Consider the following 23,212-nt stretch of genomic DNA (forward strand, 5'->3'; position numbering starts at 1 on the left):
TGTTGCCTCAGGCTTGGCGCTGAATACCTTACGGGCTGGAGCTTCGATGTTCATTCGCTGAATACCCTAGCCATCTTAAGCGTTGAACACGCAGTTTTTTTACAGTGACAAATCGCTATTCAGTTCGTATAATTCATGATTATAACTTCTCCCCCAGATGTTACTTTGCCTGTCGACTATAACTGACACGCAGAACCTTCCTCTCGAAGATATCAAGAGATCTTTCATCCACCTGGAAGAGGATCCATGCTTCTGTACCATACAGCAAGACTGGAATAATTTAGGTTTTGTACAGTGTCTCTTTGGTACTTCGCGATAGGGCCTTACTCCTCAACTGTTAAACACAAGTTCCTAGATAAACAAATTAGTTTACCACCTCGAAGTTATACCTGTCAATTGTAAGGTGTTGACCAAGTGTTGGTGTAGTGGTCGATGGTAGATTTTACAGGCTTGAAGCCACACTGGTAAGGGCCGATTAGTTCGTCAGTAAATGGTTTCAGGCGTTGTTTAAAAGGCTAAAGCCTCTGTAGTTGGTGCAGAGAAGGCGGTCACCTTTTTTATGGATCGGGCAGATGGTGCTTAAGTTCCAATCGTCGGGCATCTTTTCTTACAACCAAATTATAGTAACTAGCTGGTGCATGCTCCTTACCAGATCTGCTCCAGCGTACTTAAAAAGCTCCGCCTGCATACCGTCATATCACCGGCCGCTTTGTTCGACTTCAGCCTGGTGATGGCTAGTTTGATCTCACTCTGGTCGAGTGGGTGGAACTCTAGATCTTCAACCAAATGGATTTGACGTAACTGCTCGCTGGCGAAGTCGTCAACTTCATCACCATTAAACAGCTGGTTGCAATGATCTCTCCAGATTTTTAACGTTGACTGCGTATCGATTAAGGTATTTCCCCCCCCCCTTATCTTTGCAGGCTCCAGGGCGGCTAGTGAATTAGGTTGTTTTCTTTTTGACTCTCCTATAAAAGCTCCGCCCTGTTTTCTGTTAAAACATCCCTGGATCTTCTCGACTTCACGCTGCTGCTCTTGGGCGTTTTTTCTTTCTTCTGAGCAAGCGGTTCTTATCCCTTCTCTTGTCGACGTAGAGGTGGCGGGAAGATAGTGTCCTCCTTTGCTGCCACAATCTGTTAGCCTCAGTTTTGGTTTTGTTTACCTGAGCACATTCGGAGTCAAACCAGAGGTTCCTTGGTGAATATTTTTTTTCATGATATTTCTTTTTTATTATAAAGTTTTAACGTTGACTTTATGTGTGAAACACTATATTCTTTAAATTACCAAAAATCGAATAGTTGCAAACATCGGTTCTTTTAAGGTAATATTCGACAACTTTTTGAAATATATTGGGAGTTATCTCGGCAATAACTTGACGAGTGGTGGCGTTTAAGTGCACATATTCTACAAGTCGTATTCTTCAATAAAAGTCTGTTATCATAGGACCATAAGGCTCCGAATTAACGTACGGTCCAATCACACCTCCGGACCAAAGAACGCACCAAACAGGGACTTTTTGTGGATGTAATAGGCTCTCTTCAATTACTTGAGGGTTCTCAGAACCCCAAACACGACAATTTTATTTATTAACAAACCCACCGAGTGAGAATTGTGCTTCGTCGCTAAGGAACATTTTGTTCGAAAAATTGCCTTCCACCGCTTGTTGTTCAAGAACCCATTCGACGTATCTACGACCTTGTGAATGGTCAGCTAGCTTTAGGTGTTCTGTGAGCTGAACTTTATGTAGATCTTAATGCAAAATACTCCATACTTTCGTTTACAGCAGTCATATTTTTAGTGGTACGATGATGCACAGGCCTTACAATATCTGTAACCAATGCAGTCTCTTCAAATTTCTTCACAATTTTGCCAATTGCTTGCGTAGTTGGACGATTATGTAAACCTCTTAAAGCACGATATATGGCTGTGGTAGAATCACCATTTCTGTAGTAGTCATTGACATTTTTTTGTCAGACTTTTAACTGGAAAAAAAAATGTTTTAACAACTTGGTTTTACAGATGTCAAATTTGAGCCCTATACTTTTGAATTCGAAAACAGCATACGTGCCACTCAAGAACAACTGATATGGCACATTTTTACCTTAGGTGTTACGTTAATAGGCAACATTTTCGTTTTTTACTTACTTGTTTAAGGTGGCGCTACAGTCTGGGACGGACTTGAGCCACAACCAACATACGTCTCCAGCCAGCTCGCTCCTAAGCTAGCTGCTTCCAGTTTCACTTGACCACCTGCGAGTGTCTCATGAGTTGCTTTTTTGAGTCTAAGATTCGGGCGACATGACCCAGCTAACTTGGGCTTTTAAAATATCGACTAGATTAGTGTAGCTGTTTAGAGTCCGCAGAGTTTGTCCTTGTTTTTTTTTTCCTCCACTTTCCACCTTTATACAGGCGGGATCAAAAATTTCGTGTAGAAAATTCCTATCAAAGTATTTTAAGGCATTCACATCTTGCCTTGACATATTTCAAGCCTCAGCGCTATAAATAAGAACCGGTATGATGAGTGCCTTATATAGGGTGACTTTTAAATGAGCTAGAAAGAACTTTACTGCTCAATTGTCTTCAAAGTCCGAAGAAGCAGCGAATTGCAGGAATTGCGTCAATATCATCGGCGTTCCGAGTAATTGGATGGGCTTTTATAAAGTTGTGCCTCTAATGTTTACGATTGAGTTTTGTACAAGTCTTTTTAGAACGATGTTAAAGAAGTTGCATGGCAGTGTATCGCCTTATCTTAAACCTTTTTTGAAATCCAAAGCATCGACGTAAATGGGGCAGCGTGCATACTTGACAGGGATACCAAAACTAGGCATTGCTCTGTAAAGCTCTTCTCTACAGATATTCTCGTTCACGGCCTAGATGGTGGGCATCTATTTTAAGTTCGTTGGTTTTGTGTATGTTTGGTACATGGTGTCTTAAGCCATGAACGGCCTTAGACCTTCTCTTAATGCTTGAGAGAGGATCTTATAAGCTATGCTCAGGAGGCTGATGCCTCTGTTGTTTTAAAGGATTGTTTTCTTTATTATACTAGTTTTTCGATAACAAAATTAAAAGTTGGTCGGCTTTATGTTCCTTATTTCATAAAATCATTTAAGTCACATAGCGGCAACAGTGTATTCAATATATGTAGTTAAAGCTCCACAATTGGTGACGGTGTGTGCCAGAGGAGATTCCCTTTTCCTCGTTTAAATTGCATCAAAAGAGTATTCCTTCTTTAAAAAAAGGTGGAGACGGTGTTAGATGTAGAAAATAGAAGAGCAAAACAAAAAAGATTATGTTCGTGTTTGAGTTTTTCCAAGAACACATAAACTTTTAACTGCATAACATAGTCCTTTATAAGTAAGAAGTATATAAGAGGAACTTTTTTTTGCGAATGCAACACGCGCAATACCAGATGGTTACAATTAGTAACATGCATCAGTGTTCATATCTTCTTTTCCTTTTCTTCTTTTTTTCATTTGTGGCAGCAATCATATTCAGGAAGCAATTTTCCTGTAGCAATCATAGTTGTGTAGTTTTTAAGATGCGAGTTCCTACATAAGAAAAAGACGTTCTTGGAAATGTTATTTTTATCCTAAGAGATGGAGCCATGATCTGATTTTAATTAAAATGAAAAAGTAATACATGTTCAATGATTTTTAAGAATTTTGTTTTTCAACGGACTAAATTTTTGTGTGCTTGTTCGATTGATTTTTCTCAAAACGCGCTTTCCATTTGCTGTTTCAAATCATTCCACATTCAAGACCACACGCGTGTTCTTTTCTCTTAATATTGAAAATTAAAAAAGGATTTTTTTTCAAATAAATTAATCACTGTGCATCCTGCATAGATATCATAAAAAAGTTGATTTTGTTTAATAAAATTTGATTTTATTATCCAATAAGTGACTTTATACAATTGTCCACCTGTTGAGATTTGAGAACTGGAAAAAGTCGACCCAAGAATGTGCGTTCTAAACTACTGGCGCCAACGCTTCGGAGTCGATTCGACAATGAAATTTACTGAGCTGAATGTCGACTGGGGTCTATTTTTCCATCCACTCATCACATTAGCTTTAACATTAGAATCATTAATTCTTTGTTGTTTTGAATCGATTGTAAGTAAAATCCATTCTAAACGTTCGCTTCCTCAAATATTCATTCACGAAAGACATTTTTTTGATAAATTAAGATCTTCACTGCTGAAACACAAACACGCTTCAGCTTCGGTTTCGCCTGACGTTTACGAGTTCAACTATAGGAATTCAATGCATTCTTTTACCTCACTTTTCATTTGACAATCGTAAGGTACGTACTGTGACTCCTAACGGAAGCTCTAGTTCAGTTTTTTGAACATTTGCTTTGTCTGACAGCTCAACAGCTGTAAGAAAATGTCAAAAAACTAAATATTTGCTCTTTGGAAGGATGTAATAACAGAAATGTCATTCAAAGCAACCTAGAAGCAGGCCAACAGTAACGCAGACGAAGCCGAAACTGAAGCGTGTTTGTGATTCAGCCATGAAGCTTCGACATCACGTGTTTCATTTTACAATCATAAGGAAATAACGTAATGTTACGTAATGTGACTTCAAACGGAAGCTCTAGTTAAAATTTGCTGAACATTTTTTTTCGTCTGACAGCTCAACAGCTGTAGAAAAGTAAACAAGAAAAATATCAGCTTCTAATGACAGAAGTGCTATTTTAGAAATGTCATATTGGAAGTGTTATTCAAAGCAACCTCGAAGCAGGTCAAACGTAACGCAAAGGAAGCCGAATCTGAAGCGTGTTTCTGTTTAAGCCATCAGTTATCTTGATCAACTTTACTTTTTAGTCATCGAAAAAGTAAAGTTGCTGATGCTTTCGTCGGTAACAGAATTAGTATCAATGTATTTATAGTTTAGATTATGTAAATCTCAAATTATATGTTCACCAAGCCAAGGCTACTTCAACAGTATTTTTTTGCCAAAAAGTTATGCTTTATACTCAGTTACTACAATTCTATGTGAACTAGGGCATCACTTAACAAACTTATAAATCCAGCTCGGTCCCTTGCTAGATGTCTCCAGTTGTACACTCCTAGTTGGGTGAGGTCACTTTCCACTTATTCGCGCCGCCTGCAGAATTGATTTCCATGCGTTCTACGTCAATCAGCTATCCATGTCGTTGGAGTTTTATCATTTTGGCTTAGACTTCGTAGCTGTACAGTCCGTAAGCTCGTCTTTCCATCTTATTCTTGACTCACTCAAGGAACTTTTCAAACAAAACGACCCAATGTGCTTTCATCCATGATTTTGTCAAATAGTTCATGCTTCTGCACTGTAAAGCAGAAAAGATATGATGAGGGTATAACCTAAAGGCGTTAAATCGCACGATCTATGCCGCCAATTGACCGGTCCCGAAAGTGAAATAAAATGTTCACCGAACTCGCCTCTCTATAAGTCCATTGTTGAGGGTGCTGTGTGGCACGTGGCACCGTCTTGTTAAAACCACATGTCATCCAAATCAAGCTCTTGAATTTTGGTCATAAGAAAGTTGGATATCATCTTATAGTAGCCCATAAACCGCACCAAACTATGACTTTTTCTGGATGCATTGGTAGCTTCTGCAATGCTTTTGGCTGATATTCATCCCAAAATCGACAATTCTACTTATTTACGTACCCATTGACAATTTTTCGGTAAAAAAGTGCATCTTTGGCCAACTTGAACTTTTTTAACAGAGCACGCATTTTGATAATAATATTCAATAATTTGCTAGCGTTGATCGTTGGTAAGACGTTTCATGGTTAAATTATCGACCAAACTGAAGATATTTGACAGTGAAACAAAACACGAAACGTGCGATACCTGTTTAAACAAGTGTTGCGAAAAAGATAATAGCTAAAAATCACTCTTTATAAGCTTCATGACTTATGTGACCCCCCCCCTGGATCGTCCTTTGGTCAAAAGTTTATGTATTTGTATTCTGTTTTTGGAATAGGGCTAAATATCCGATTCATATTATGTTGTTGGCCCAGTCTTCAATTAAAAGTCTTCAGTCCAAAGCATTTTATAGGGTTTGGCATCAGGCTCTCTTATCAAAAATGCGTGCTTTCGGTTGTCATGAATCTCTTCTTTATTGGATTAGTAAATACCTTTCGGATCGTTAATTACAAGTTGTATTGGATGAATTCAAGTTTGAAACTCACAAAACAAATGCTGGTGTGCCCTAGGGCTCTGTTCTATCTCCAACACTCTTTCCCATTTTTACTGATGATCTTCTGTCTGCAACTTCTAATCCAATACATTGTTTCGCTGACAATAGTACTCTTAGCTTTTCATATTCGTTTTCAGGCTTACAACTTTCCTCTTTGGAAGTGGAACTGCAACAACAAAATATGATAAGCTCATTAAATTCCGACCTTAACCGCTTTGTACAATGGGGAACAAAAAACCGCGTGGAATTTAATGCTTCGAAAACCGAATGCTGTCTTGTATCGTTTAAGCGAGATATGCTCCCCTTGCAATAACCCATAGATGGCACTTACATCGAGACTGAAGAACTCGATATTTTCGGTATGTGTATCACCAAACACCTTTTGTGGAACGATCACATACAGTTCAACCGTAATATTTGCGGTTCTAGGAGTGGAATACGATTAGTTTTGAATTGAAGGGAATTCCAGCATAAAAAACAAGAAAATTATCTCCCATGAGGTTCATAACAATTACGACCCCCGCCCTGGATCCGCCATTGTGGTTGATTCATGAGCGAATAAGAGGCTGTCTGGCAATAGAAGAACTTTCCTCCGCCAAAAGGATGCTGTACACGCCCGAAACTTTTTTGGAATGGGGTCGGCCAACAACCAGGAAACGCGGAGAAGCATGTTGAACAAACCCCGAACGGGATCCCGTTTGTTTCCGAGATGACGAAACTGAAGTTAATATAACCAAGATGTAGCATACATCTCGTCAATTTGTTTGAACTTAACTTCACCTGCAAGGCTCTACATTTGTATACCCATAACTACGTCTCCATCCAGGAAACACGAAAGTCAAACAAAAACTATATTATTTTTTTTTTTGTAACAAAGATTCGTTTACAAAGAAAATACTTTATCAATAATATTGAAACAAGTAAAAAGTCCAAAACAAATGTATATTTAAACACAAAAAAAATTTTATATGTATAAAGGACGTATGTAGATGAGGGATGGTATTTTCCAATAATCTCCTACCGACCGAGGACGACGACGCACATCGATGTACTCAGTGAACCAAAAACAAATTCGGTGTACATTGAAACATAAACGATTTACAATTCGATTGCAAAACCAGGACACCAATACCGAATCTCAAGAAAATCACGATCCCAGCAACGAGTCCATCTTCAAGTAACTTACATAAGTAACCCCGGATTATACCCATAATCTGGGCACATTATACACTCGTGTATTTACATAAGACTCCTTTACTCATCCTTTGCTTTTGATCCTGCCTTTTCCACTGTACACTGTACAGTGCGGTACGGTGCGGTGCTGTGAGGTCCTGATACTGATTGTATTTACTTTAAGCATAAAATGTTCATCTTTGAATATACTTTTTTTTTTGTTGTTGTTAGTGTTGCTGTTGCTATTGTCTGTGTACTCAGGAAAAATTGATTTTTCTATCTTGTTTCTTAATAAAACATTAAATTTAATATTTAAAGGAAGAAACAAAAAAGCTGAAAATATCTCCGTCCTGGCTCGTATATACCTATTATTAATAGCCTTTATTTCTGTATCTTTTTCAATGTTAATATTTTGATAGCATCAATCATCAAAAGTTTATTTTAGATCCCTAAGGATATACTTAAAATATAATTCAGGAAAAGGATGAGTACAAAGTCAATCAGAAAACTAACATGTTTAATTAGCCTCATAATTCTAAAAGGACTCTTTTTCCTTTTATCTCTGTTGAATTGTTATTTTTATTGAATGGAAAAGATCATAAAAAACTTACGGTTACGATTCATGTGAAGGACAAAGGACTGTGACGATGATAATGATGATGATGATGAAGATGATGACGAGAATGGATATAAAATGGACATGTGCGGGAACTTTATAGTTTCGAATGAGCATGGTTGTTAAAATGAACTTTAAAAAGTCAACTGATAAAAGGAAAAATATATTCTGTGTAGTTGGATTTCATTGAAACAAAATAAAAGAAGAGAAGCAACAGAGAACGTAACGCATAAATTCATAGGATAAAGTTACGGAGGAACTTCATAAAGTTTAGAGAACAATTAACTTTTCAGCAGGTACATTGAAAGTATAAGTAAAATAAGCTATGATATAGTCAAACAATTCTAGCTGAATATGGATAGCTCAAATAATAGAAAAGCTGACCATCGTCGTTGTCTTTGAATCACTAACATTGCTCAGGAGGTCAAAGATTTTAATGTCAATTAATCGAGAAATATGTAAGAGATATAGAGTTTTCCAATAAGGACTTAACCATATACAAGCTTTTTACAAGTAAATCCTTTTTTAACCCCTTTTTTCCGAGAAATGATTAAAATGCCTAATTACCCTACTTTAGGTATATCTGACAATAAATTAATTAATAAAAAGTAGAATTATAATACATAATAATAATTATATAAAAAAGTAGAAGAAATAGAAAAAAAAAAGAAGGAAAAAAAGAAAGAAATAGAGAATTAGAAGTGAGATGTCTGTAAAAGATAAGCTAGTCGTTTTGATTAGAAATAAAATCATGTAAACTTTTTTGAAATTTTTGTATGTCACTATGTTCTCCCAAGTAAGGTGGGAGTTCCAAAGGCGGCATGCATTGATGAAAAATTTTCTCTCAGATGTAAGACACGTAAATCGAGCATGAATTAAATAAGTTGATCTGTTTGATACTGAAAACCGAAGTTGTTCATAAAGATATGTTGGTTTTCGCGTAGTTATAATTTTGAAAAGTAGAATCAATGTTCGGGATTTGATAAAGTTATCGAAAGACATTTTTAAAAATATTCGTCTCAGATGGAAACATGGTCATATCTTTTTAATCCATAAATATATCGTATTACACTATTAAAGGCTACTTTTAATTTGTTTTTGCTGTAGAAATCACAATTGTGATGGATTTCACATCCGTATGTTAAGATTGGTAAAACCAAAGACTTAGCAAGTAGAGTTCGTGTTTTAATCGGCGTAAAGGCTTGGGCACACCATAATGTCTTTAAAGTGCCATATGCTTTTCCTACTAATGAGTTTATATGGTCATTCCAATATAGTACCATTTAGCATGATTGAGGGAAAATATGACAAATCAAGTTCTTTTTTGGATATCACAAGGCATTTGCATTTGTTTGGGTTAAGAGCCAAACCGTTATCAGCTGCCCAATTTGAGATCCGCTCGAGATCCTGATTGATATCAAAAGCACAGTTTTCGCCTAGTGAACAACTTCTATAGATTTGTATGTCGTCTGCATAAAAGTGCTTTGAAGCGTCGGGAATAAGAGAAGCGATTTCGTTTATATACAGCGAGAATAACAGGGGTGATAAAACAGAACCTTGGGGAACACCTTTAAGTAAAGGTAGGTACTCAGACAGACTATCATTCAAATAAACGGCTTGTTTTCTGTTGCTAAGATAAGAAAAAAGTAATTTTATTGCATCTGAAGATACGTTAAACTCCCAACGCAGCTTGTTGATCAGCACGGTATGGTTCACCATGTCAAAAGCTTTGGAGAAGTCAAGAAGAACTAAATACGTTACGTTATCCTTATCCAATTCGGTCCTTATATCTTCAATGACTTTAAGAAGTGTAGTTGTGCAGCTGTGTTGAGCGCGAAAGCCTGACTGAATTGGTACCAAATAATTGGTGCGGGTTATATAGCCGTTCAGTTGTTTTTGCATAATGCGTTCACAAACTTTAGACAAAAATGGAAGAAAGGAAATTGGTCTAAAGTCCTCACAAAGTGAGTTTTTGGGAATAGGAATTATTTTACCCGTCTTCCATTTCTGAGAACTGTGACTTCCTTTTGTAAGAACTGTGTTGATAATATGGGTAATATAGGGTAAAAGCATTGGCAAAAAATTTCAAAAATACAGGATTTAATTCATCAATTCCTTAAGCAGTGGATTTTATTGACAGAAAACTTTCCACAACATCTAGATTGCTCACTCCTTAAAAGCTAAATGCAGGGTCTATCAAAGGAAATGTTGAATCAGGGGATAGTTGCGTTGAAATTACATAGTTTGGAGTAGATAAAAATGTACGATTAAGTTCGTTTTTATCAATATTATTTAGATTGTTTTGTCGTTGTTTACCAGTTCCAAGCTTTCGAAGATTTTCCCACAGTTTTCGACCATCACCATTAACGTTTATTCGGCTAGAGAAAAATTGTTCTTTAGCATTTCTAATTTCTAGGACAACTTTATTACGTAGGGTCTTATAAGCTCTCTGAAGTTCTTCCACCCGGAAAAAAATGCAGCTTCTATAAGTTCGATCTCGTTGGTCCATTAATTGTTTAATTCTTTCACTAAGTCAGGGCTTCGATTCACATTTAAACTTTTTTGTTTTCAAAGGCACGTGGCAGTTAAACAGCGAGCGTTCTTAAGTTTTCATTTAGAAAATCCACTTGGTCATCTGGCGCAGGCAGAAGATAAATATTATCCAAAAAAATTAAACGAATATGTTGTTGAAGTGCTGACATGTTAACGTTTTTATAGTCCCTATATTTTATGATATTATTGTCGGAAGTAGTTTTAGTACAGAAGACATAAGTCAGAAAAATCAGGTCGTGTATATATAAGATAAATTTGGCTTTCAAAGTCAGTTGACTTGCAATTGTGGTTGAAAAAAGAAGTTTAAAATGTTGAACATTTTTGAATAATAATAACTTTTGTTATCTAGTCAAAAAAAAATATGGTAACTTATATATTTACCTTTTCTAAAAATAAGTAAAACCAAAAAAATATTTATAATTCTGTCAGTTCTGGGGGTAAATGTTGTCGAGCCATATTTGGCTTCGTATGAATTAAAGGTTTTGCTCGGATATGGAACTATAGACTGCGATGCAATTCGAAAACAAAGAAGACGACGTTGTGCTGAAGAAACCGATAAGGATAAAGGCGATGAAGTCGAAGCCAGGGTAAACAAAACAAAATCAAAAAAGCAAATTTCATGGACATATTTCTGCGTACGTCAAGGAAATCTTCATATTTTCAGGATCGGCTGAGCTAACTGAATCAGTAAAAATTTTACAAACGGTCGAACATGGAACATGAAAGATATCTGAGTGGTTTGCACCTTCTTCAAGTGTTCCTCAAGGATGCATCTTGAGCCCTCTTTTATTTGCCTTGTTTATAGATGATGTTTCATCCACTTACCTGGAGCTGTTGTGTATGCGGGGAATCTAATCAAAGTACTTATGTATGCTGATGATATGGTACTTATAGCTGAAAATCCCAACACACTACAGAATTAAAAAAGGGGCTGGGATGCGACACTGATAACTTCCCATCCCGTCTGTCGATATGTCTTGCTTAAAAGTATGTCTATTTGTACTCGTATTAATTTTTATCAAATTTGCGTACTATTTTTTGCAGATTTTATTTTTTATGAAAAAACGGGCTGTTGGATTTTTAAATACAAATTACTGAATATCGAAAACAATATTTTCTGTGAAATAAAATAAGTTTAAAGCCAATACTTTTTAATTTTTGAAAAGCTATTTGAGTCGAAAGTAAATTTTTACCAACTTTTGTTAATTTTTTTTTAGGTTTTTAATTTTTTGTACAAAAACTGTCAATTCGATTATTTTCAAAATTTTACTGAATGTTACCAACAATATTTTTTGAAAGATAAAAGTAAATTAAAGCTAATATCTCAAAGTTTTGAAAAGATATTTGAGTCGAAAATCAATTTTTACTAACTTTTATACATTTTTTTTTCCGTTTTTATTTTTTATAAAAAAAAACTGTCAATTCGATTTTTCTCAAAATTTTTTCAGATGTCAAAAACATTATTATTTGTTGCACAAAATTGTTTTGGAGATTAAATTATATTTTAGTCTTAAAATTTTGGAGGTGACAATTTTTTTTTCAGTTTTTTCGATTTATAAAAAAACCGTTTAATGGAATTTTTCCAAAAAATAAACTTGTTTGGTATCACATTACAGTTTATTATATAAAATTTAATTCAAGTCTCTAGAGTTTTTGGTTCGTAAGATATTAAGGGTTAACCAAAATGTTCACCATTTTTTAAACTGCTATGGTAAAAAAAACTACCCACGCAATTGTCTTGAGAGCCCTTTCTGCATTTTTCTGCCTTATTATCTGTTTAACAAAATTTATTTGAAATCTATATCTCTTCTGGTTCTTGAGCTATGGACGACGAAAAAAACGTCGCGAACGTACAGACGTACGGACGTACAAACGTACGTACACACGCACGCACAGACATCTTTCTAAAAATCTTTTATTTTGACTCTAGAGACCTTGAAACGATATTGACAAATAGGACCCATTACAATAACTTCCTATAGGAAGTTAATAAAAACTTTTCAAAAATGCTACTAAAATTGGTAACAATTGGCTTTCGAATAAAAATCTCGTTCACCAAAATAGATTTTGAAACTAAACTCTTTTATCATATGCAAAATATCGTTGGTAACTTTTAAAATTGTTTAGAATAGTTCACTGATGACTTTTTAACAAAACACGAAAAGCTACAAACCTTTTACGCAAGACAAATCGACAGACGGGATGGGAAGATGTCACTGTTGGTCGCATTTCTTTGAGCAATGGTGAGATCGTACCCTGGCGATTTCTTTTTAGATGATTCTAACTTCTTTGGGCGATGTTCAAATGGTAGACATGTGCATTTAAGAGGACACAAGCGTCCACAGGTGTTTCTCAAAACCCACCTGTGTCTATCAACTCCTACTCTCACCTCCCCGCGGTGAACATTGGGTGCCTAGTACCTCAACTGGAGATTGGGTTTCAACCCCAGAGGAAAGTTGTTGCGGGCAGCAAACGAGAGAGGGGGGGAGAGGTGTTTCCCCTAAGGCACCTCTCCTTATCCAGGCGGCAGCGGACGAATTCTCGAGATGGAATCAACGGTGACGTCTACAGTTCCAGTAAGGTTGAACTACTTATTGAACACCTTAAAGGGCTTCTTCGACGTATTCGGAGATCAGGCCTGTAAGGAGCAGTTTATGCGGCTCCCCTTCCTTTGAGTTATACTAAGGATCTGGCCCTCCAGGTTAGGGGTTGTGCCGTCGGGGTGACTTCCTGGTCACGTAAAAAATACCTTAAGTTTCGAAGCACCAACAAGCCTCGGATACGGACGGATTTACTGTTGACAACCCACGCAAACGAAATAAGGACAACGAACTTCGGATATGTACGTGGAATGTAAGGTCCCTTAATAGACCACGTGCAGCCGAACAATTAGCGGAAGCCCTAAACTGCTGCAAGGTAGATATTACAGCCATCCAAGAAGTGCGATGGGATGGACCGGGCAAACGCAAACTAAAAGACTGCGATATCTACTACTGCGACTGCTACCGAGAACAAAGACAGCGTCTATTTGGGTGTGGATTTGTTGTTGGAACTAGGCTCAGACAAAAAGTCTTGAGTTTCAACAGCATGAGTAAGCGCATCACGACAATCTGCATCAATGCTTAATTTGTCAACATAAGCCTAATATGCGCGCATGCCCCAACAGAGGAGAAAGATGAAGACATATGAGCAGTGCCCTGGCTATGACATTAAAATTGTCTAGGAGATTTTAATGCCAAGCTAGGAAGAGAAGACATCTTTGGTGGGATAATCGGGAGATACAGCCTGCACGACACTATGGTCGATTTCGCTGCGAGGCGAGACGTTCTTGTAGCTAGTACGCAGTTCACGCATCTTAATATCCACAAGGGGACATGGAAATCTAATGATCAATCAATCGTCAACCAGATTGACCACATTGCGATCAACGCACGACACTTCTCCAGTATCCAGTATATCCGAACATTCCGAGAGGCCAACATTGACTCGGACCACTACCTCGTTGTAGCCAAGGTACGGCTACGGATATCCCGATCCAAGCCAAAACAAGGAAGTACTGTGAGAAGATTCGACGTTCGCAAGAGACTGCCATGTCCTTTTCAGATCGGGTCTCTTATAACATTATGCATTATGAATTGAAAACCAGTGGCAAAATTGCCTCGCAGCCATCAGAGATGCCACCTCTGAAGTGCTAGGTTTCACACGGTCACCACAGCGAGTCTCCTGGTTTGACGACGAATGCCGGCAAGCGCACGCAACGAAACAAGAGGCATACAAAACGGCGCTGCACAAAAGAACTAGAGCTGCTCGCGAGCTCTACAAGTAGAAGAGGAGAGAGGAACATCGGCTTCTTAGATGGAAAAAAAAGAGCATGAGTAGCGCGCGATTGAGGAGATAGAGGGATGAGGTTCGTAAATTTTACACAATCGCGCGCTACAACAACAGGAATGAGGTTCGTAAATTTTACCAAAAGGTAAAAAAAACTAAGGGTACCAGCTACGAACCGAAGCCTGTAAAGACGATCAAGGGAACATCGTAGTAGAACCACAGTCGATGCTGAGAATATGGAAAGATCACTTCTCCAAATTATATAACGGCGATGAAGAACCGAATTCCGCTGTAAGGGAGATAGAACCACTCAACCTCGGCGACGCAGATCAACAATTCCGCCTACCCGACCTTGACGAAGTGAAGATAGCTATATCTAAACTTAAGTCAAACAAAGCTGCTGGAGCTGACGGCATCGCTGCCGAACTATTCAAAACAGCAGGCGATGACTTGACGGAGCATGCACCAACTCATCTGCAAAAATTGGTCGGAAGAAAGCATGCCCGATGAGTGGAATCTCAGCATAGTGTGCCCGATACATAAGAAAGGAGACCCTCTAAACTGCGCCAACTACAGAGTCATCAGTCTCCTTAACATTGCGTATAAGATCCTCTCTGCCGTATTATGTGAACGTCTGAAGCCATTCGTCAACAACCTGATTGGTCCTTATCAGTGTGGCTTTAGACCAGGAAAATCCACTATCGACCAAATATTCACACTACGGCAGATCTTGGAAAAAATCCAGGAGCTTCAAATCGATACCCACCATCTCTTTATCGATTTTAAAGCCGCGTATGACAGCATCTATAGGGAAGAGCTCTACCGAGCAATGACTAGTTTTGGCATCCCTGTCAAACTTATCCGTTTGTGCAGAATGACGATGGAGAATGCACGCTGCTCTATCAAGGTCGGAAAAGATCTTACCGATGCATTTGATGTCATAAAAGGTTTTAGACAAGGCGATGCACTGTCATGCGACTTCTTCAACATCCTTCTGGAAAGAATTGTGCAAAATTCAACCGTCAACACTAGAGGCACAATCTTCCAAAGATCCATCCAATTACTCGGATACGCAGATGATATTGACATAATTGGAAGATCAAAGCGTGATGTCAGTGGAGCGTTTTTGAGCATTGCGACGGAAGCGAAGAAGATGGGTTTAGTGGTCAATGAGGGCAAGACCAAGTATATGCTGTCATCAAAAAAGGACACTGAACGACGACGTCTTGGACAAAACGTCACCATGGACAGCTATAACTTTGAGGTAGTTAAGGACTTTGTCTACCTAGGCACCGCTATTAATGCAGACAACGACACCAGCGCTGAAATCAAAGGAAGAATAACTCTTGCAAGTCGCTGCTTCTTTGGACTTAGAAGGCAATTGAGAAGGAAAGTCCTGTCTCGAGCATCTAAAATCACCATCTATAAGACACTCATCATCCCGGTTCTCATTTATGGCGCTGAGGCCTGGACCCTGTCAAAGAAAGATGATAACGTCTTAGGCTGCTTCGAGAGAAAAATTCTTCGGGTGATTTTTGGTACCGTACGCTAGTTAGCAGAATTAAAGTCCAACGGCTTAGATGGCTAGGTCATGTAGAGCGGACATCAACGCTCCAACCCGGAAGATCTTCGAATCCAATCCCGAGGGACGGCGCAGTAGAGGAAGACTGCGACTCAGGTGGCGCACCCAGGTGGAAGAGGACCTCAACCAACTTGGTGTGCGAAACTGGATACAGCTAGCTAGGGACCAAGCTAGCTGGAGACGCATGTTGGTTGAGGCCCAGGTCCGCCCCGGACTGTAGCGCCACCTTAAGTAAGTAACTTCTTTGAGCGTGACAAAAGGAATTTCATATCTGTCGTTCTCATCACGGAAGATGATTTTGTGCAATTCTTGAGTTATTGGGTAAACTGAACTTTAAGACCTTAGTCCTTATGCATAATACTGTGTTATGACATTTGTGGATTACCTATTTCCAAAAATCGAAAAGGAACTGCGTTATTGTTCAAATAGCAGGTTATACAAAATAAAACCTCTTATCGGAAAGCTCTTTAGAAATTATTTTTTATAAGTATGTTATGTGTGCGCCTATGTTTCATTATAACAGAAAATAAAAATAGTATTTTCATATACAATAACCATATATTTCTGTGAAATCAAAGACCAATTGAATTCCAAATTAAACCCAAAACAATACAAAGTTTAGGACTTAAAAATATGAGTTGCTCGCTTTGTAGAACACAACATCTTAATCGTGCGGACTTTGGATCGACGAAATGTTCTTGTTTTAGTCTTTAAAACTATTTACATTTAACATGAAATTATAGGTCCTCAGAAATTTTTCCTAAACCAAGTCCACAGGAATGGTTAAGATCCGTATTTCCATACACATCCTTGTTTCCTATGAAAACCATCCTATATTAAAACCTATTCGCCCAAATGCCCTTTATTTTTATTATGAATTAATCATATTACTACTTTATGTGATGTTATCTAAACATCTGTTTACTTACATATATGTAAATCACTTCAATGCAAAGGGTTCGAAAATATAATTTTGAACTCGTCTACATGCAATTTTATCCTATCAAATGTTAATATGTCTATTATCATTTTACAAAAGACTATTCTGCTTATTATTTGCATAAATATTGAATTATTTTTGATATACAAATGACTTTGATTTACCGCATTGCCTTCAGTGAATTTAGTTTTGTTTGGAATTTCAATGGATCTGATATTAGTTGAATTGAAATATGAACCCTTCGCAATTTCTTTGATTTTCGAAAAGATTAATCCCACCCGAGGGATATTAGAACAAAAATACAAAAAAATAAAACACACAAAATTGAATCATTTTCATTTCTCTGTGGGATTATGCTCTGTGGTAGTCCAAAGGTAGAAAAGGTCTAGCGGTGATTTGAAAAAGTCATTTCAAATAAAAGCTGTGTCAGGGTTTTTGTGCTGGATAAATTTGAAGCGAATTATTTTGCGAAATTATTCATTATAAATATAACTTCAGGGAATTTGTCTGCTTATAAAATAAAGCCATGAAACAACATTTCATTTGTTGTAATTCTAAACTTGTATTATGCATTCGTGCACCTTTTTTTCATGATCTGGTTTTAAGTGCACCGAGCCCAACTTTGATGAGTCTACCAACCTTCATGAATACACGAGACTGAGATAGACTCTAGCGTTCGTCCCAATAAAGTTGTTAAAGTCCTATCATTTTTCTTTAAATCGTTTTACCAATAAATCTAGCAAAACTCATATAATCTAATATTATAAAGGGTGTCCCAAAATTAACGCAAGATTTGAATTTGCCGCCATTTGTGCAGTGAAGTGTTGGCAACCCTAAAAAAAAAGCAATTTGACAGCTAACAGTATAGGGTTATTAAAAATGGAACGTTACACGATAGAACAACGTGTCTTCATTATTAAAGAATTTTTCAAAAATAGTGAAAGCTTGGCGGCTGCAGTTCGAAAATTTCATATAAAGTATTGGCGGAATAGTGTTTTAACTTCGTCAACTGTGAAGAGATTAATTGAAAAATTCATGGAGACTGGATCCGTTGGAGACGCCAAACCCACTGGTCGTCCAAAAACAAGCCGTTCAAATGTGAATGTCGAAGCAGTGCGTGAGAGTGTTGCTGACAATCCAGGAACCTCAATTCGACGTCGTGGACAAGAATTGCAAATTTCAAGAACCTCTCTGCAGCGTTCACTCACCAAAGATCTGTGTCTTCATGCTTACAAAATTCAATTAACACAACAATTGAAGCCTAATGACCATGGACAGAGAAGAGAGTTCGTTGAATGGATTATTGAACATCAACAAATGGACCCTGATTTTTCGTGCAAAATCATCCTAAGCGATAAGCACATTTTCATCTTGATGGCTTTGTCAATCGCCAAAATTGCCGCATTTGGGGTTCGGAGAACCCACATGTGATTGTCGAAAAACAAATGCATCCACAACGCGTGACTGTATGGTGTGGATTTTGGGCTAGAGGCATAATTGGGCCATATTTTTTTGAAAATGATGCTGGTCAAGCAGTGACTGTTACTGGTGCTCGATATCGCGACATGATTACACAGTTCTTTCTGAAAAATGATTGGATGATATTGATGTGTCCAATATGTGGTTTCAACAAGACGGTGCCACATGTCATACAGCCCGTGAAACAATTCAATTACTGCATGAGACATTTCCAGGTCGTGTACTCTCTCGTTTCGGTGATCAAAATTGGCCTCCTAAGCGTATGATTTAACACCATTAGACTTCTTTTTATGGGGTTATTTGAAATCACAAGTCTATGCCAACAAGCCCACAACCACCCGTGCATTAAAGGAGGAGATTCAACGCTGCATCAACAAAATTCAGCCACATTTATGCAGAATGGTCATGGAAAATTTCAACAAAAGAGTGCGCATGCAAAGCCGTGGAGGCCATTTGTCCGATGTGTTATTCCATACATAACCCTATCCTATGTACTTTACGAGTCAATAAAAATATAACTATCAAAAGACTAAAAACGGCGTTTTCTATTTAATTCAAATCTTGCGTTAATTTTGGGACACCCTTTAATACCCGTGTTTTGTTGGAAAATCTATCCATAGTATAGTACGATTTTACACGAATAACAAAAGCAATATCCATAATATGAATACTAGCGATAAAAGTTAAAGTAGAATCTTATTACGGATGGGTTTTTGAGATTTATACGATTCTCGAATGGAGCTTATGTGATACGATACGATGTGTTTACGATTGATATTGCATTCGTATCTCATGTGTTTTCCATTGGCGAAACAAAATCAATCTGTTACTGTTGATATTATTTAGTTTTGTTAATGAAAATGGACTAATTGGGCTTATTTTGCAAGAGAAAACAATAGCAAAAATATATAAATTTTGCTTAAGGTTTATCTCAGTTAAGATAAAATAAATCTTTTTGGTGTTTCCACCGCACAAGAAGATTTAAAAATTATAAGTTTGACAGGACTTTCTAAAATGCAAATTTTCAATAGACTCCGATCCCCGAACGGAATCGAGTAAATCAAGCTCATTTCAATCCGATTCAGTTATATAAACAATTAAGACGAGCTTCAGGCTCTATGCAATGCCACATGTTAATGTGGTAGTCTACGAACAAACCCCCTTCTTGAAGTTTTTATTTTATGTCAAGCTGCAATTGTTAAATGAACATTTTTTTATAGAATCTTAATTTTCAGATGTTTTCTTACCATTTCTTCTTGAAAATTGTTCATTTTATGAGTTTTAGGTAGTTTTTGTTGCTCAGTTAATTTTGACATTTGACTTTCATAAAACTTTCTTCTATTTGTGTGTTTTTTTTTTATTATTATTCTGACAGATCTTCTTTCAGTTGTACCAATTTTTAAATACAAAAATCTGGCACTGTGGATCGTTTTGTTAGTTAATTCTCATATAATATAATATAATATGGAATCCTTAAAAAACGCACCTAATGCTTACGGCGCTACGGTACGGATATAAAGACCTGTACCTAACAATTATTAGGGAATGGTAAGCAGAGAACTAGACACGAAGCTGGGCTTGTCCTTGGTTCTCTAAGGTAGGGAATAATCGGTTGGGAGAGAAGCTCCTTGTTCCTAGCAGTAAACTAGAGTATAAGCCTGTCCGCCTATGGTCCTGTACTCGGTTGGTACTCAAACTAGCCACAGGGTAAAGGCAGAAGATGAATTGGTGCTTAAATTTCACCTCCCTATAAGAAATATTTGCCGATACTACTTAAACCCTTAGGTTTTTTTGGAAAACCCCAAATTTGGAATGAATGAAGTATGTATTAAGTTTATACTGCAAAATGTTTCGATTAAGTTGATAAATACAAGTATTATGACGGTTTTTCCAAAGAAGGTCATAAAAATTACCTCTTTTTTTAAGGTTAAATGGATAGGGACAAGATCTATTTTTACCTGAAGACCCTTTAAAGTAAAGAAAACATGAGGCTGCGATCCGAGCCACACTGACAACTTCCCATCCCGTCTGTCGATTTGTCTTGCTTAAAAGGTTTGGAGGTTTTCGTGTTTATCAGATAAATTATTCTAAAAACCTTAAAAACTACCAACAATATTTTGCATATGATAAAAGAGTTTGGTTTCAAAATCTATTTTGGTTAACGAGATTTTTATTCGAAAACCAATTTTTACCAATTTTAGTAGCATTTCTTAAAAGTTTTTATTTCTAATATAAACAATTACAAATTGGATGCAATTAATTAGAAGCCAATGTTTTCAATTATTCACGTGATATCGAGAACCGAACATCAAATAATACCAATTTTGCGTGCTACTCCGACTTATCGATTATCCGGATGATAAGTCTTCTGCCGAATATTAGTAAGGTATTCGAAGAGGTTATAAAAAGAGCTCTGTCCAAGTGGGCTGTGAACAACAAAATAATTCCGGATAATCAGTTCGGTTTAAGGCGTCCAAGCTTGTATCTGATATCCAGTAGAACAAATCTTAAAGGCAATGTACGAGTGCTTGTCTGGTTGACTTGGAGAAGGCTTTTGTCACCAAATGGTTAGAGGGGTGTATCTAAAGTTAGTATGAAATGCTTAATGGTAGACGGTTTATTGTCAAAATTGGCAAAGTAACATCTACCAAAATCTTTGATATTAAAAATGGTCTTCAACAGGGAGCTGTTAACTCACCGATCTTGTTCAGCTTTAACACCAGTGATCTGATAGCAAGTCTGACTTGCGTACAGAACGGCCCCAAAAATTTAGGTTATCAAGACACTTTTGCAGGGTGATTTCGACAAGATTCAATCAATTCAAAATCAACTTTCAGAAATGCGAAACTATTCTGTGCTATATGCAGTCTCAAGGGATACGAGAAATAACTGGACAAATCTAGTGATCGTTGGACCAAATCGACAGCCACTGGCGAAAAAAAGTGTAGTACCTTGGCATCTGGTGGGATCAGTACTCGTATTTCAACAGACACATGAGTGCTGCTCTGGCCAGAGCTAGGGGAGCCTTTGTCCTGACAAAACAGTTGTTTTTTAGCAGCCGTCTTGGCAGCCGGTTGAAGGTGATTTGCTGCATGGCCCTTTTCCAGGTCTTATACAACAGAGCCAACATAAACAGAAGAGATAATTTCTTGTTAGCTTGGTAGGGGTCACATTGCGAGAGCGATGTCTTCGAAGGCAGTAGTTATAAGATAATGGATTAGCTTAGAGCGGCCGCATAGGGCCAGTAAGATATTTTGTTAAGCTTTGAAATTTACGCTAGTTTCTTAAAAGAATTTTTGTCTAGCCTTAAGATAGTTTTAATAGTTTTAATATACTCAAATCTTATGTTGCAAACCGAGCAAGAGTGCAGTACGGACAAAATTACTAGAAACCAAGGAAAACAGAACCGGCGTTTCGCAGGGAAGTGTCCTAGGACCATCCTTGTACTTTTAATGTATAAAAGTTATATTTTAAGGGATACCAACGCTATCATGGCCACCGTTGCCGATGATGGTGAAATATCAATGATCCGTTTCAAATGTTACACGAAAATTGCAAAATAAGTGCTTGGACGCAAAATGGTGTATCAAGCTAAATGAAACAAAATCGACGCATCTACATCATGACCTTCAAGTTGAAATGGTTAAAGGAGATGTAAAAGAACACGCAGTATCACATAATCAGCTACTGCAAAGTCATACCAGCTTTGAAATGTAGACCGTCTTAAATCTACGAGACCGTGTTCACAAGTTAAGAAGAACTAAGACTTATAAGCTGATGGTCTAAAAGCTATAACTATAAACTTCACCTAAAGTGAATTTTACACAAAGAAAGACAAATCTTTCGTCGATCTTTAATATTCTAAGTGCGGTAAGAGTCCCACATTACTCAGCACCGTTTCTAATATACTTCAGCTTCGGCTTCGTCTACGTTACCGTGGGCCTCCATCAAGGTTGCTTTGAATGCCATTTCTATTATTTCGTCCCTCCAAAGAGCATTGACATTTTTTTACAGCTGTTGAGCTGTCAGACAAAGCAAATGTTCAGATAATCGAACTAGAGTTTCCGTTTGGAGTCACATTACGTAACATTACGTTCCTTTCGTTACGATTGTCAAACGAAACGTGAGGTCGAAGCTCCATTGTGATAGCATGTATTCAATTCCTATGGCATAACTCGCAAACTTCAGGTGAAGCCGAAGCTGAAGAAGCGCGTTTGTGATTCAGCCATAAGAGTCTCTTGAAGATTTCCATCGAATAGAAAAAAAAGTGATGGGGCCTATTTTTATCTTGGAGTCTACTTTCATTACTAGAATTATCGCGTTTGAAGCTGTTAGTGTAATTTCACCATCGTTTTTCGAATTGAATGGTTTGTGCTTCCAAACTGTGATAAAAGTTTCCATTTCCAGAATTGGAAGAAATAATTTCTTCTCAATGTTGCAAGAAATATTTCTTTCTCAACTTATCATGGGCAACAGTAGAAAATTCTCGAATTGGTCATGGAAAAAATCATGAAAAATGTATGGTTTTGCAACCAAAGCGTGACGAACGACCATCTGGCTGATAAACCTCTTATTGGAAAATCCTGAAACTATAGTCTAGTGTTTCATTCCTTTTTAAATTCAACAATGATTTGTCATTACCTAACCCAAACTCAAAACATCTACCATCATGAATTTTCAATGAATCTTATATCAAGATCAATGTCAAAAATGACTTTGTTTATGACACACTGCAATATAGCCAGTTTTTCCATATAAGCTTGGCCATTCGTAATCGTCGTTCCATGGGATAGATGGTCAGCTTCCTAGGTTATAATGCAAACCTATAAATGAATGAATGAATAATGAGATAT

The sequence above is a fragment of the Eupeodes corollae genome, chromosome 1 (genome assembly GCF_945859685.1).
Source record: "Eupeodes corollae chromosome 1, idEupCoro1.1, whole genome shotgun sequence".
Lineage (NCBI taxonomy): Eukaryota > Metazoa > Arthropoda > Insecta > Diptera > Syrphidae > Eupeodes > Eupeodes corollae.